Source organism: Grammomys surdaster, unplaced genomic scaffold (assembly GCF_004785775.1).
Source record: "Grammomys surdaster isolate TR1022 unplaced genomic scaffold, NIH_TR_1.0 1149, whole genome shotgun sequence".
NCBI lineage: Eukaryota > Metazoa > Chordata > Mammalia > Rodentia > Muridae > Grammomys > Grammomys surdaster.
Window position 1 is genome coordinate 1,307,144 of NW_021605568.1, and position 14,208 is coordinate 1,321,351.

Consider the following 14,208-nt stretch of genomic DNA (forward strand, 5'->3'; position numbering starts at 1 on the left):
GAGGCACTGATTCCACACTTGAGTGGAGCTTGAGCATAGGAGACTTCAATGCAGACCTACAGAGTGACACATTTCCTCCATCAAGGCCACTGGTACTCCAATAAGGCCACACCTCCTAAGATTGCCACTCCATATAGGCCAAGCATTTAAACACATGAATCTATAGGGGCCAAACCTACTCCAACCACCACAATCTCTAAACCTGTAAGCCAGACACAATTAAATGTTTTTCTTTATAAGAGTTGCCATGGTCCATGGTGTCTCTTCACAGTAATAGAACTCTAAGACAGGGCCTAAGTGCTATTAAGAGGGAAATTTTTCTTCTTGGTTTTAACCTTTTGTTTTTGAATTTTTTGTCTCTCTTAAGTATCTGTGTGGAGCTGTAGATTATGGGGGAGTGTGGGGAGTATGAACACAGGAAACTGGGGTGCAGATGTGGCTGAAATGGTAATTATTTGGGTACAGGTGTTTTAAATCCATGGTTTCTGTATAGATCAGGCTTAGAGAAAGCCTGCAACAGTGTGGGTCTTGTGGAGAAAGAGTTTCTATATTCCCAAATTTAGACGAGAATGTTTAAAGGAAATTCCCACCCCACAAACCAGAACCATTTGACCAGCTCAAGGCTTCAAGAAATATGTTGCCCACGGAGTTCCCAGGAAGTAGCCAGTTCCCATTTTGTGCCCAAGAGCCTGGAGGTTGCACACTGCACCTCACCCCTCACCCCCCAAAAAATCTGGCTTATCACTCACCCTGCACTCGAAAAACCCCATCAGTTTCTTCTGAGTCTGGTGAAGCCAGGCTTACTCTCTCCCTAACTCTCCCACCACAAACACTAATTCTCAGGCCCTGCAAGGCTCATTCTTCAGTAAGCTGGGTTACTGAGTCCCATACCTTAGTTGAGTGTGCCATTTATAACAGGGCCCCCATACCTTAGTTGGCCTCAGACGTAAGCACAACTGACTTCGTGATGCAAGTGCCATTCAGGCTATACAATCCAGCATGTACATCATCTGCCAAAATGAAGAGAAAGACCTAACTCATCAAAGTCCATAGTTCTGAGGAGGTCTCTAAATGTACTAACCTTGCTTTCTGGCTTTTTGGGTTCTGCTTCTGGCAACTGTTTTGGTTAACCAAAATCAACCTAGAACATGGTTTGTTGTTTTGTTTTTGTTCTTGTTTTTGCTTTTATGCTTAAAAGGTCTCCCTGAGAAAGGCGTTGGGCTACACTGTGATCCCAAAAAGCCAGTGGAGTCTCTGGTCAAAAAAACCTGACTTTCTATTGGCTTAAACCCATGGCCTAGAAGTCTTCTCTGGTGTCTGCCATACAATCACACTCCCTCACACTCAGAAGTCTGCTCTTTTTGTTTTGAGGTTGAACTGAGTCTATCTTTTCTTTTTTTCTCTACTGACTCTTTCCTTCTTTCTTTGGTTCATTAGTTTTGTTTTTGTAATGAACATAGTAAAAAAAAAAAACACCTCATTTAGACATGTAACTCTAGACCTGTCAGGATCCCCACTACACCCAAGGCTAAACCTGAGAACCAGAACTCAGTGACATCACTCACTCACAAGACACAGTCTTAGAACCCCCCTGATATCCACTGGACAGTACATAAACAGAGACCAAGAGCAATATTATACCTTGCATATCTGGAGAGAAACTATCTTGATCTCATCTGCCGCTAGAATCTCCCTCAGGATTTTCACCCTCAGTCAGAGACTTCTGTTAGTGCCTGCACCTGATTGACTTTCAGCTAAGATACATTGCACAGGTGAGCAGTCATGGGAAGTTAGGCTTAGGACCATAGTTTGGAATTTAGAGTGTGAACAGTGTCTGATGATTCTCAGCATAATAAAATACAACTTTTGTTACACTAACTAGGTATATCTACCTTCTTGTTTGTGACAGTTGGTGTAGACAGCAGGATCTTAGAAGACTCTTAGAAAAAAGTCAAACCAAGGTGGCTTCTTGATATTTCAAGTGCATCCCCAGACTCACCCCAGGGAGGAGGATGAATTCTGAACTGCAGGACTTCCCTCCATGATGGCAAAGGGTTCTGTCCTAAAACTGGGTAGCAGAGAGATGGTTACAGGAAAGAAGATACCAGAACCCTGAGGAGGAATTTCTGTGGCAAGAATAATTCCAACACTTTCATTTAGGATCAGGTGCCAAGTGTCATTCACTGGAAGGTCAATTGTAAATGTTTGTAGGAGACATTGTTTCAGGTATCCAACAGAGAAGATTGCTTGGACATGGGTTTTAGCTAATAGAAAATCTTTATTAGCTGGCCAGCAATTGTAATGGCTGTTTGGGATCCCACTATAGTTCTGAACCTTTCTCAAGGTGATATTTTATGCACAAAAAAAGTCTTAGGTTTTTCCTGCTCCAGTGAGCATATAAGTAGCACAAGTTGGACTTGGTTTCTTCCTTGTCTTCCTCCTCCTCTTTCTCCTCCTCCTCCTCCTCCTCCTCCTCCTCCTCTTCCTCCTCCTCCTCTTTCTCCTCCTTCTCCTCCTCCTTCTATTCCTCCTCCTCTTCCTCCTCTTCTTCTGCTTCTTTTTTTTTTTGGGTGGGTGGAGTTCACAAGGGTTGGGGGTAGGGAACTTGAGAGGACTGGGGAGTAAGTGTGATTGAGATACATGATGAGAAATTCCCAAATAATTAACAAAAATATTACCTTGGAAAAAAAAACATGTCTTTATTAACATACTTTCATTAACATGAATAGTTAGCCAGAAGTTGAACCAAGGAAGTTAAAAAGCAAGGTTAGTACATTTAGAGACTTTCCCAGAACCATTGACATTGATGGATTAGGTCTTAGTTTTTGATAGACTGTACTCTCTACATGCTGAGTTTTACAGTGTGAATGGTAGTCAGTTGTGCTAGTTCTGGGGGCTAAATAAGGCCTGGGGCCCTATTACAATATCATAGATCATGGGATCAATCTGAGCAGTCAGGGTCTATTTCCTTGCAATTATTGTTATTTTGTAACACAAGGTCTCACTATGTATCTCTGACTAGCCCACCTGTAGGTCAAGTTGGTCTTGAACTCACAGAACTCTGAATCTTCCTCACAAGTGCTTGGGACAAAGGCCTGTACCACCAAAAAGGGTCTACTTTTTATGTGTGGATATCTTTGCTATTATTTTGGGTCAGTTTTCCCAAAATCCCGCCACTTGTAGGAGGAGCTAATGTGGGAGGAGTTAGGAGAGGAAGAGGAGGAGTAAGGAGGAGAGGAGGAAAAGGAAGAGGAGGAGCTAGGAGAGGAGAGAGAGGGAGAGGAGATGGAGACGGATGTTCACGTGTCTGTAGCAGTCAAAGGTAGTTGGTATCTCTAGGTTGGGTATTGGGTTACACTTCTGATTGTATGGGTATCTTGTGACTGATCATTACCAAATATATAAGCCTTTCATTAATCTTTAAGCATTAGAGTCTCATCTTTCTACTGGTCCCGCATGGATGGCGGGATGGTCTGGGCAATGCCCAGCCTTGCGGAGACAGCATAGAAGATTGGCAGAGCCATCTCCTATGCTGGTGTCTCGTGGTTGGCAGGGCTGGTGTTTCTGGCTGGCCAGTTCTAGCTGAGGTGCGCACGTGGCCTCTGGCCGAGAAACATGGCGACTGAGCTAGGCAGAGCTGCCACAGCTTAGATAGTGGGCTAGACCAGTGGCCGATTTTTTAAATAACTAACACAACAACCACTTTCTCCATGACTTGATTGTTTGTCATTGCTGGTTTGTATGTGTATTATATGTGTATTTTTATTCTTGTTTTTAGATTTTCGTGACAGAATTTCTCTGGGTGTTTTGAAACTCTGTAGACTAGGCTGGCCTTGAACTTACAAAGATCCACCTGCATTTGCTGAGATTAAAGGCATGTGCCAGCATCTCTTAGCTGTTTGTGTATTTTTATGTTATTGGTTGAGTATGAGCTTGAGAAAGCCTTGGGCACCTGCCTCGTTCCAAATTCTGAGGTAAGAAAACACCAGTGTAAAAAAAAAAAAAGTCAGTGAAGGAAAATGAAAGAATACTTAGTTCTCGAGACAGGGAGGGCAGAGATGAAGGCCTCCAAACCTGACCACACCACACAGAGTCTGAAAATCTATTTTTGCAGTGGAGAGCAGGGAGTGGAAGATCCTGGCTTCAGCGGGTCCAGAAACTGGCTTTCTGAATAAACTGGTTTTTGTTTTGGAACTTCAGGGTAAAAAGTAAATCATATTGTCTGTTGTTAGCATTCTATCTAAACTCCACCCCCACAGTTACCTGACAACAGCCAGGTATGTTCCCCCCACAGTTACCTGGCAACCTCCAGGTAGGCCTGCCCACTATAAAAGGGGCTGCTTGCCTCCCCCTCCTCTTGCTCTCTTGACCTCTTGTTCTCTAGCACTCTTCATCCCTCTGTCCCCCTCACCCTTCCCCCTCTCCATGTGTTCATGGCCTGCCTCTACTTCTCTACTCTCTGTCTCTCTCTGCCTCTCTCTTCCTCTACTACCCTCTTAACTCCCCTCCCCAAGCCCTGAATAAACTCTATTCTATACTATACTGGAGTGTGGCTGTTCCCTCAGGAAGAAGAGATGCCTCGGCATGGGCCCACTGAGACATCCCCTTCTCCTATACCTCACCACACACCTCCAGAGAACATACTGTTTCTTTTATCTTTTTATAAACACACCACCTGTTTTTGTTTACTCTACAGGCGGACAGTTTCCTGAAGTCTTGGGCAGGCTGGATGTAGGGTGGTGAGATGTGAGGGTAGGGAGAGTGATCCCACTCTGAGGAGGAACAAGTAGGAGTTGCTCACAGTTAATTGTTACAAGCCAATGAGGCCAGAACAAATTATGCTTAAATGTACTTTCCTGCAGAAAGCTAGGGCCTAGAATGAGTAACTTGCTAGTTACATTCTGTCTCTAAAGCTCCAGGCAAACAGCTCACTGGCCTATCAGAATATTATTTGAGTGCATAAACTGGCCAATGAGGAGTGTGCTTCTTATGTGCAGGAAGATGCCAGACCTGGGTCTGTTTACTTGCCCCCCACTTTCTACCCCCACATACACACTAGACATGTTTGTGTTCTTAGAAAGTAGATCCTACATCACAGGCCTAGATATCAAAGTCATTTTCACTGACAGCAGGAGTGGCAGGACACAGGACACTCCGTGGCTGGAAACTGTATGGTCAGCCCTGCTTCTTGGATGTTGGGAGGAGGAGGAGGATGCAGACCGAGACCGCAGTAAGAACGTGGCCTTTCAAGACAGCTGAGTTTGTTTCTCATCTAACTCTGCTGGATCGTATGGCCCAGGTCTGGCTGGCTGGAGCTGGACCAGCAGGAAAAGCCGTGGTCCTCTCCCTTGTTGAGCGCTCAGTGCTGAATTATCTCACAGTTCGTCTCCTGGGCGCTCTCCTGCATCTCTGTAGTCTGGGTGGTGTTGGCCGAGGGTCATAAGAGAATCTTGGGATTTGGACTGGGGCTCATGAACAGGGTATGTGGGTGTGCAGTGGGGTGAAGCTAGAACTGCGTGGATTGTGAAGGTGTAAGGATATAAAAATTCATAGAGAAGCTTGAGACCCCCTCATCTGAATTAAGGTTAGCAGGTTCACAGGCCTAGGTTCCAGGAACTAGCTGGCCACCCTAAGAAAGAATTAGCCAGGGGGGCAAGTCAGCCAGGTCATTCTGACAAAGAACGGCAGAACTAGTAATACAGGTTGGCCAAGCCACCCTGGGAAGTGACTGACCATGAGGTAAATGACTAGGCTAAGGTCACATTCCTGAAAAGAATGTATACAGGATGTTACTCACTCTTCACCCTGGTCCGTGACTAGTTGAATAATGGAAACTTTCTGTGTACAGGATGTTTCCCACTCCCCACCCTGGTTTACAGATGTGGGTGGAATTTCCTGCTGTTCCTTCTTGGTTTTCCCCCTTCACCCCCCTGGTTTGCTGTTTTCTCCTTTAAATATCCCTTGCGCCCAAGCCTGAGGGTCAAAACTCCTGCTCTTGTGTGGGCTACAAGTTTCTACCTCAGCATGCTGATTATTTGAAATATATCTCTTGCTGATTGCAACAAGAATCGGTGTCTCGTGGTCTTTGGGTGGACGTAATCTCTCATGGGTTGAGTGGGGGTCTCCCTTCTCAGGGGGCCCTTACAAAGGTTAGGACACTGGTCCTCTAACTGCCGCATCCTCCCCCTAAAATGTCAACAAATCTCATGCAGTGTCTCAGGGCGCAGCTACCCAGAACACCCGTGATCCTGAGTCGGGGGTAGGGGTGGGAGTCGGGGAAAGGCAGAAGGAGCCAGACTGAATTTCAATGGATTATGGAATGAGACCGATTTATTGAAACAGTGAGGGGCCCCAACCTTTCCGGAATAAAGGTTGAATGCCGGAGGGTCATGGTTTTGTTTGTTTGTTTGTTTGTTTGTTTGTTTTGATGCCGGGACATATTGTTTCTGTAGCTGAAGCACAGGGACGCACTTTGAGCTTTCCCTCTGGCTCCCTCAATCCTTCCCCTCACTCTTCCACAAAACTCCCTGAGTGCTGTTTGGCTGCGAATCTCTACATCTGTTTCCATCCGCTGCTGGATGAAGCCTCTCAGACAAGTACGAAGCTCCTGTCTTCAGTCATAGCAGAGTATCGTTAACAGTGTCAGAGGTTGCCTTTCTCCCACGAGATGGATCACAAGTTGGGGCAGTCATTGGTTGGCTGTTCCCTCTGTCTCTGCTCCATCTTTATTCCTGAACATTTTGTAGGCAGGGCAAATTTTGGGGTGAAGGTTGGTGTATCAATGTCCCCCACCCTCTCCAGGAAGTCCCACTACAGGAGATGACCACTTAAGTCTCCATATCCCCTGCTGATAGGAATCTCAGCTAGAATCACTGCCATAGACTCTCCCATCCCAGGTGTCCTGCTAGTCCCAGAGATGCCCCCCCACCACTGATTTCCATTCTCCCAGCTCTCTCCACAACCCCTCCCCACATGTGATCGCCATTCCATTCCCCTTCTCACCCCCTTTCCCAACCAGTTCTCTCTCTCTCCATCCAGCTTAGGTGACTATTTTGATTCCCCCTGTGAGTGAGATTCAAACATCCGCCTTTGGGCCCTCATTAATTGCTTATTTCTATGTGTCTGTTTATCCCAAACGTGGTTATCCTGTACTTTATGGCTAATGTCCACTTATAAGTGATACATACCATGCCTGTCTTTCTGGGTCTCCTCACTCAAGATGATACTTTCTAGTTCCATTCATTTGCCTGCAAATTTTATGATGTCTTTATATTTTAGCTGAATAGTATTCCATTGTGTAGATATACCACATTGTCTTCATCCATGCTTCAGGTGAGGGACATACAGGTTGTTTCCAGTTTCTGGCTGTTGTGAATAAAGCTGCTGTGAGCTGAGCAAGTGTCCTTGTGGAATAGTGGGGAATCTTTTGGGTATATGCCCAAGAGTTGTAAAGCTGGCTCTTGGTGTAGAATGATTCTCAATCTTCTGAGATACCAAATTGATGTCCAAAGTGGCTGTACAAATTTGCAGTCCCACCAGCAACAGAAGAGTGCTCCCAACCTCACCAGCATGTGCTGTCACCTTGAGGGGATTCTTAACATCATTTTGATTTGCATTTTCCTGATGAATAAGGACAATAGACATTTCCTTAAATTCTTCTCAGCCATTAGAGATTTCTCTAAGTTCTGTACCCCATTTTTTAATCGGGTGATTTTGTTTATAGGTGAATTTCTTGAATTCTTTATACTTTTTGAATATTGATCTTCTGTTGGATCCAGGGTTGACAGAGAGACCTTTCCCCATTCTCTAGGCTGCGGTTTTGGTCCTCTTGGTGCCCTTAGCCTTGCAAAGTTTTTCAGTTTCATGAGGTCCTATTTATTAATTGTTTATCTTTATGCCTGAGTTATTGGTGTTCTGTTCAGGAATTTGTCTCCTGTGCCAATGTGTGCAACACAGTTCCTTACTTTGTCTTCTATTAGATTTAGTGTTTCTGGTTTTATGTTGAGTTCGTTGATCCACTTGGACTTGAGGTTTGATAGCTATGCATCTGTTTGCACTCTTCTACATGCAGGCCATGTAGAAGTTTGACCAGCACCATTTGCTGAAAATGTTTTTCTTTTTCCATTGTATGGTTTTGGATTCTTTGTCAAAAATCGAGTATCCATTTAGAGAGATGGCTCAGGGGTTAAGAGCCCTAGCTGCTCTTCCAGAGAATCCGGGTTCAATTCCCAGCACCCACATGGCAGCTAACAAGTATCTATATCTCCAGTTACGGGGGAATCTGACACCCTCACACAGACATACATGCAGGCAAAACAATGTTTTACATAAATAAAAATTGTTAGTTTTTAAATGTGTATTAAAGACCAGAGGTGTTGGGTTTTTTTGGAGGTACTGAGTTATAAGCAGTAGTTAGCTGCCCAAGGTAGATGCTGGGATTTGAACTGAGGTCCTCTGCAATAGCGGAAGATGCTGTTGTATAACAGCCCGTTTGGAGGCCACTTTGCCCCGGCCAAGCTGCTGCTTCGGTCCGAGGATCAGGGTCTAGCAAGAGAGAGAGTAGAGGTCGAAGGGCAAGAAACTCGAAGAATGGAGACAAGACAGAGAGTCTGATCAAGTCTCTTTTCATTGAAAGGAAATCCTGGGTATTCTTACCACCGTGGACAAGCAGGGGAACACAGCTGAAGGTACTATGCCACGTGCCTTGCAGTGTGGATACCACGTGGGCCTTGCAGCTGGGGGTGCTAAGCAGCAAAACAAGATATATGAGAAAAACAAGATGTTTATCAGAGTGTGCTCAGCTGTTGTGGGCTGTTGAAAACAAGTCTCTTGTCAGGGTATATGGCTTGAGATGGCTGCAAAGATGATAGCCGCTTTCTGCTGGGGTCGACTCCCAACACTGTTGAGCCTTCTCTCCAGCAGGACTCTGTCATCTTACAAGCAAATTAGATACTGTGCTTATAATAAAGACACAAGTACATGTAGATGGTATTTATGTACGTATAGCTCAATAAAGATGTCTCTCAAAGCTTTTATAACTTTTACTTAGAACTATGATTTGTCAGTTTTTGTGCTGACTCTTAATTTGATTGTTCTTTATAGTCTTGATGAATTCTAATTTGAACTCTGCCCTGTTGGGAGTTCCTGTGTCATGTTCACTGGATGCAGAAAACTTTCCCATGAGGATAAGTGCTGTACTTATGAGTATAGAGATAGTTTTTTTTTTAAAGTATTACCATTTAGTAAAATAATAGTAGAGGATCTGCTGAGGCCTGTGACCTCTCCATCTCGGGGTCAGACTTACAGGGCCTCTTGTGGACGAGCGGGGCTCAAATCCAATTAGAGTGTAATCTGTTCCCCCTCTAACCTTGATACAATTGCACAATGGACTTATGTTCCAGGGAGGTTGTTACTGTAGCTTTTAGGGTTCACAGGTAATGAAGAGCGTTGATGGCTTCTCTCCCTCAGCAGTAACATAGTGGGCAACCAAGAGCAACGCTGAGAGCCAATGTCAAGTTTTTAAGGGAATCGGGTGCCTCTAAAACACTCCTAATAACTCAAGGAAAGGAGCCTGACACTTGCTGCTGAGCATTTTATTTGACAACCTGTGGCTTCTGGGAGGAGCACAGCGCCCTCTGAAGGGAACAGGTTGTAGATATTCATTAAGGCATTCCGTGACACTAATAGAGTTCATCGAGTATTTTAATTTAAAGTATGTTTTAGAAATTATAGAGGTGTCATGTGGTGAATTAGAACTCCAGGAACATGTGTCTCCTTTATTTCTTTTATCATCCAGCTACGTTCTCAAAAACAAATGGTGTGATGGGCTAGTGAGACGACTCAGTAGGTTGTCAACTTGGCACACCTGGGAAATGGGAACCTCAGTTGAGGAATTGGCCCCACCAAATTGGCTTGTGCACATGTCTTCAGAGCATTTTCTTGATTGCTAATTGATGAAGGAGGGCCTACTCCATTGTGGGTGTTGACATCCCAGGACATGTGGTCCATGGCTTATACAAACAGGATAGCCCAGCAAGCCAGTGTCTGTGGTTCATCCATGTTCTAGGGTTCAGTTCTTGCCTGCACATTCCTTCCTTGAGGTTCCTGCCTTAGCTTCCCTCAGTGGTTGACTGTGACCTGTAATGCATATACACTTTCCTGCCCAAGTTACATTTGGTAATGGTGATATGTCACAGCAACAGAAAGCAAAATGAGACAGCACTGAGAAGAACTGCTTGTCATGAATCCTGTTTGCTGTTTGACTAAGGGTGCACTAAAGAACCCAGCTAATATACTTTCTAATATTTGCCTTCAGTGCAACCACACATGTATTCAGGTTCCTAACAAGTTGTAAGAAGTATTAAACTTCTTGATCATGGTGTTTTATCATAGCACTAGAAAGCAGAAAAGGAAATTAATCAGACAAATTTCTTGTCACAAGTTTTGTTTGCTGTTTGATTAAGGATGGTCCAGAGAGCCCAGGTATATACTTTATTGTTTTCATTAAATTAAATAGCTTTACTATGTTTATTTCTATTAAAAGTAATACTATTACTAGTATTAAAAATAGTACTATTAATAGTAATTTACTGTGTCCTTTTTGCAACCTATTTATCACTGTATAAATTTGATCGTAGAAAATAAAAAATCATTTCATGTCTCTGTTTTTAAAGAAAGCAAAATCCCAAAATTGTCACAGCAATAGTCCTAAACTATTCCAAAATTTTATAGCCAGCCAGTGGTGGTGGTGCCCATCTCTAGTCCCAACTCGTGGTGAGCAGAGGTGGGTGAATCTTTGTGAGTTCTGCCTGGTGTACAGAGAGAATTCCATGACAGCTAGAGCTACATGAAAACACCAAAACAGACAAACAAAAGAGATATTTCAATGCTTTAAAAATCCAAGAACTCCTTAAAGACCTAATGTCTCTTTCAAAAGTTTAAAGTCTCTGAACTGTGGACTTTTGCTAGATTCTTTTTTAAAGTTACATCCTTCCTTACTCTAAAAGAAAAACAATATGGCATAGTCACAATTAATGCAAAGCAGGACCAACCTCCTGCAGTATCCCTAACTCAATGTCCCACATCTGGAATTGACACACATCTCCTGAACTCCCAAGGTCTTGAACAGCTCCACTTTCTCAGAGGTGCTACCAGCAGCACACAGATTGTCCCCCAGGGTCAGGCCAATGCCGCATCATTTGTTTTTCTGGGCTGTCATTCTATCCTACTGTAATCTCCTTTATGTTTTCCACTGTACCTGAGGCTCAACCTTCTCCTACATAGACAGAGGGAAGGGATTATTTGTCTTACATGTCCTGGTCACACTCCATCATTAAGAGAAGCCAAAGCAGGAACTCAAGGTAGTCAAGGGGGCAGAGAACTGAGACTGAGACCATGGAGGAAACTGCTTACTGACTTGCTCTTCAGGGCTTCCTCAGCCTGCTTTCTTATATAATAAGAACCACCTGATGCCCAGGGGTGACACCACCCACAGTTGGCTGGTCCCTCCCATATTGATGATTAATAGCAAAATGCCCCTGCAGATTTGCCTGAAGATGATCTAATGCAGACATTTTCTTAGCTGAGATTCCTGTTTTCAGATGAATCTACTTTGTATCAAGTAAGACAGACAAAACTAGACAGGACACCTCATCATTTCAAAATGGTATACAGGGGAACCAAAAAATTGCCTATCTAGTAATAGTGCTGGCCATCAAATCATAATGGTCTGAGTTCAGTTCCCAGAACCCACATGAAATGATATATAGCTGTAATCCCAGCACTTCTCAGAGAAACCTGCTTCAACGACATGGAAGCCAAGGATACTCTTGAAAGTTGTCCTGAGCGTCTCCCATGAGCCGTAGCACACACCCACAAACATAGTAAATGAACACATTTATAAAGCTTAATGTTGTATTGAGCTGTCTACTAGCTATGGGTACAAGTTGGGAATGACTAATTGTTAGTTTTTTTCCGTAGTTTTACAAGTATTTAAATACAGAAGGTGATTTGTCTGATATCATTGCACATTCAAAATGTTCCAAAGATTGTGAATTGAGATATATGTTGAAATGCTTCGTGAATGTTTAGTGTTCTCAAGGAGACATACCTCACCATACATGAATCCCAATGTTTCTATTGTGACTGTCCTCAAGTGGACTTGAAAAGCATGCAATCTGAACATGTTACAAACTGTTTCCCAGCATAAAACCAGCATTTCTGTGTTTACTCATTAGTAAGCACAGTCTCAGTTGTTACTCTTCATTTGTTTTGCAGCAGCCAACTGGTGGAGAAATTCTGTGACTATAATGAAAGTCATCAGTATCCAGAAATCTTCAGCTGCAATCCAGGGCAGTCTGCGAGCCGGAAATCTTGTCCAGGACTTGCTACATTTGAAAAGAATGTCCGTGTAGAAGGTAGAATTGGCCACTCATCTCCTGAACCATCAGGTGGGACCTTGTGAAGACCAGGAACATGGACAGACGTTGTATAAACACAGGGAGTTTGGGAGAAGCTCCAGTTCTCCTTCACCCCTTCAGATGCATAAAAGCACTCACACTGGAGAGAAACCTTCTAAAAATAAGGACTATAAAGACCTTCCCTGTGTCAGATCTGGCCAAATGTATAAACAAAATGACTTTTCAAAGAAGTCTTATGTGCACAAGCCATGTGGGAAAGGCTTCACGTATCCCAGTCCTTTACCAAGGCATGAGAAGAGTCACAGTGTTAAGAAGCCCTACGTGTGTGAACTGTGTGAGAAAGGCTTTATTCAATTAGTTTACCTTTCAAAACATAAATTTGCCTTTCAAAACAAGATACAACTTGTGAGCTGGGCAGTGGTGGCGCATGCCTTTAATCCCAGCCCTTGGGAGGCAGAGGCAGGCGGATTTCTGAGTTCCAGGACAGCCTGGTCTACAGAGTGAGTTCCAGGACAGCCCGGGCTATAAGAGAAACCCTGTCTCAGAAAAAAAAAAAAAAAAAAAAAGATACAACTTCTGAGAAGGCTTTTCTGGGTAATCATTGTGGGAAAACTTTTAGTAGCTCTGCTACCCTTCAGAGACATAAAAAAGTTCACAGTGGTGTGAAACCCTATATATATAAGCAGTGTGGGAAGATCTTCCCTGTTTCCCATTTCCTTAAATCGCACCAACTAACTCACACTTGGGAAAAGTTTTATGTATGTCAGCACTGTGGGAAAGCCTTTCTATTTTGGAGTCAATGTCAGAAACATAAACTAAGTCATAGTGGTGTGATCCTGTGCTTATAAGTGTGTGGGAAAGCCTTTCCTTATTTCACTTCCCTACAATCACAGGAGAGAATTCACACTGGTGAGAAGCCCTCTGTGTGTAAGCACTGTGGGAAAAGCTTTGCCCATTTTGGTAACCATAAAAGAGATGAAATAATTCATGCTAGTGAGAGACCCCATGTATGCAGGCAGTGTGGGAAGTAATCACACTTCCTTTCAGTTCCACAATCGAATGCATACTGGAGAGAACCCCTACCAGTGCAGGCAGTGCGGGAAGGATTTAGCTGCTGCTTCCTCCCCTCAGAGCCATGGCAGGAATCAGTCTGGAGAGAAGCCTTATGCATGTTTGCAATGTGAGAAAGCTTTCAGTTCTGACAGCTCTCGTCGGAAACATAAAATAATGTATAGTGAAGAAAAAACGTGTGTATGTAAGCAATATGGCAAAGTCTTTCCTAATTTGTATTTGCTTCAAGTACATGAACGAGTCCACAGCCCTAAGAGACCCTATCAGTGTAAGCAATGGGACAAAGCTTTTCATTATTCTTATTATCTTTAAAAAACCTGAATGAATCCACAGCAGTGAGAGACCCTATCAATGTAGGCAAGGTGGCAAAGCTTTTTGTTATTCTAATTATCTTAAGAAGCATGAAAAGCAAATCTACAGCAGTGACAGACAGTGTGGAAAAGCCTTTCGATCTTCTGGTCAGGTTGAAAACCATGAACGTGTCCACACTAAAGTCAGACCCCATAAATGTAAGATGTGTGGGAAAGGCTTTCCATTTCCTGGTCAACTTTACTCTTGTGACAGACTATTTATGTAAGCAATGAGGGGAAGAATTTTTGTCTCCGTATCACTTGGGAAGACACACAGTAATTCATAGAACAAAGAAGGATGTCTGTAAGTAATGTGGAAAAGTCATCCCTTGGTTAGCTCACAGAAATCAAACCACGTGAGAGTGAAA

At 43.5% G+C, this 14,208-nt stretch overlaps 1 pseudogene; it reads left to right on the plus strand.

Moving 5' to 3' along the window:
- Positions 1-8,469: 8,469 nt before the first annotated feature.
- Positions 8,470-13,802, plus strand: LOC114634957 (annotated as a pseudogene).
- Positions 13,803-14,208: the final 406 nt, after the last annotated feature.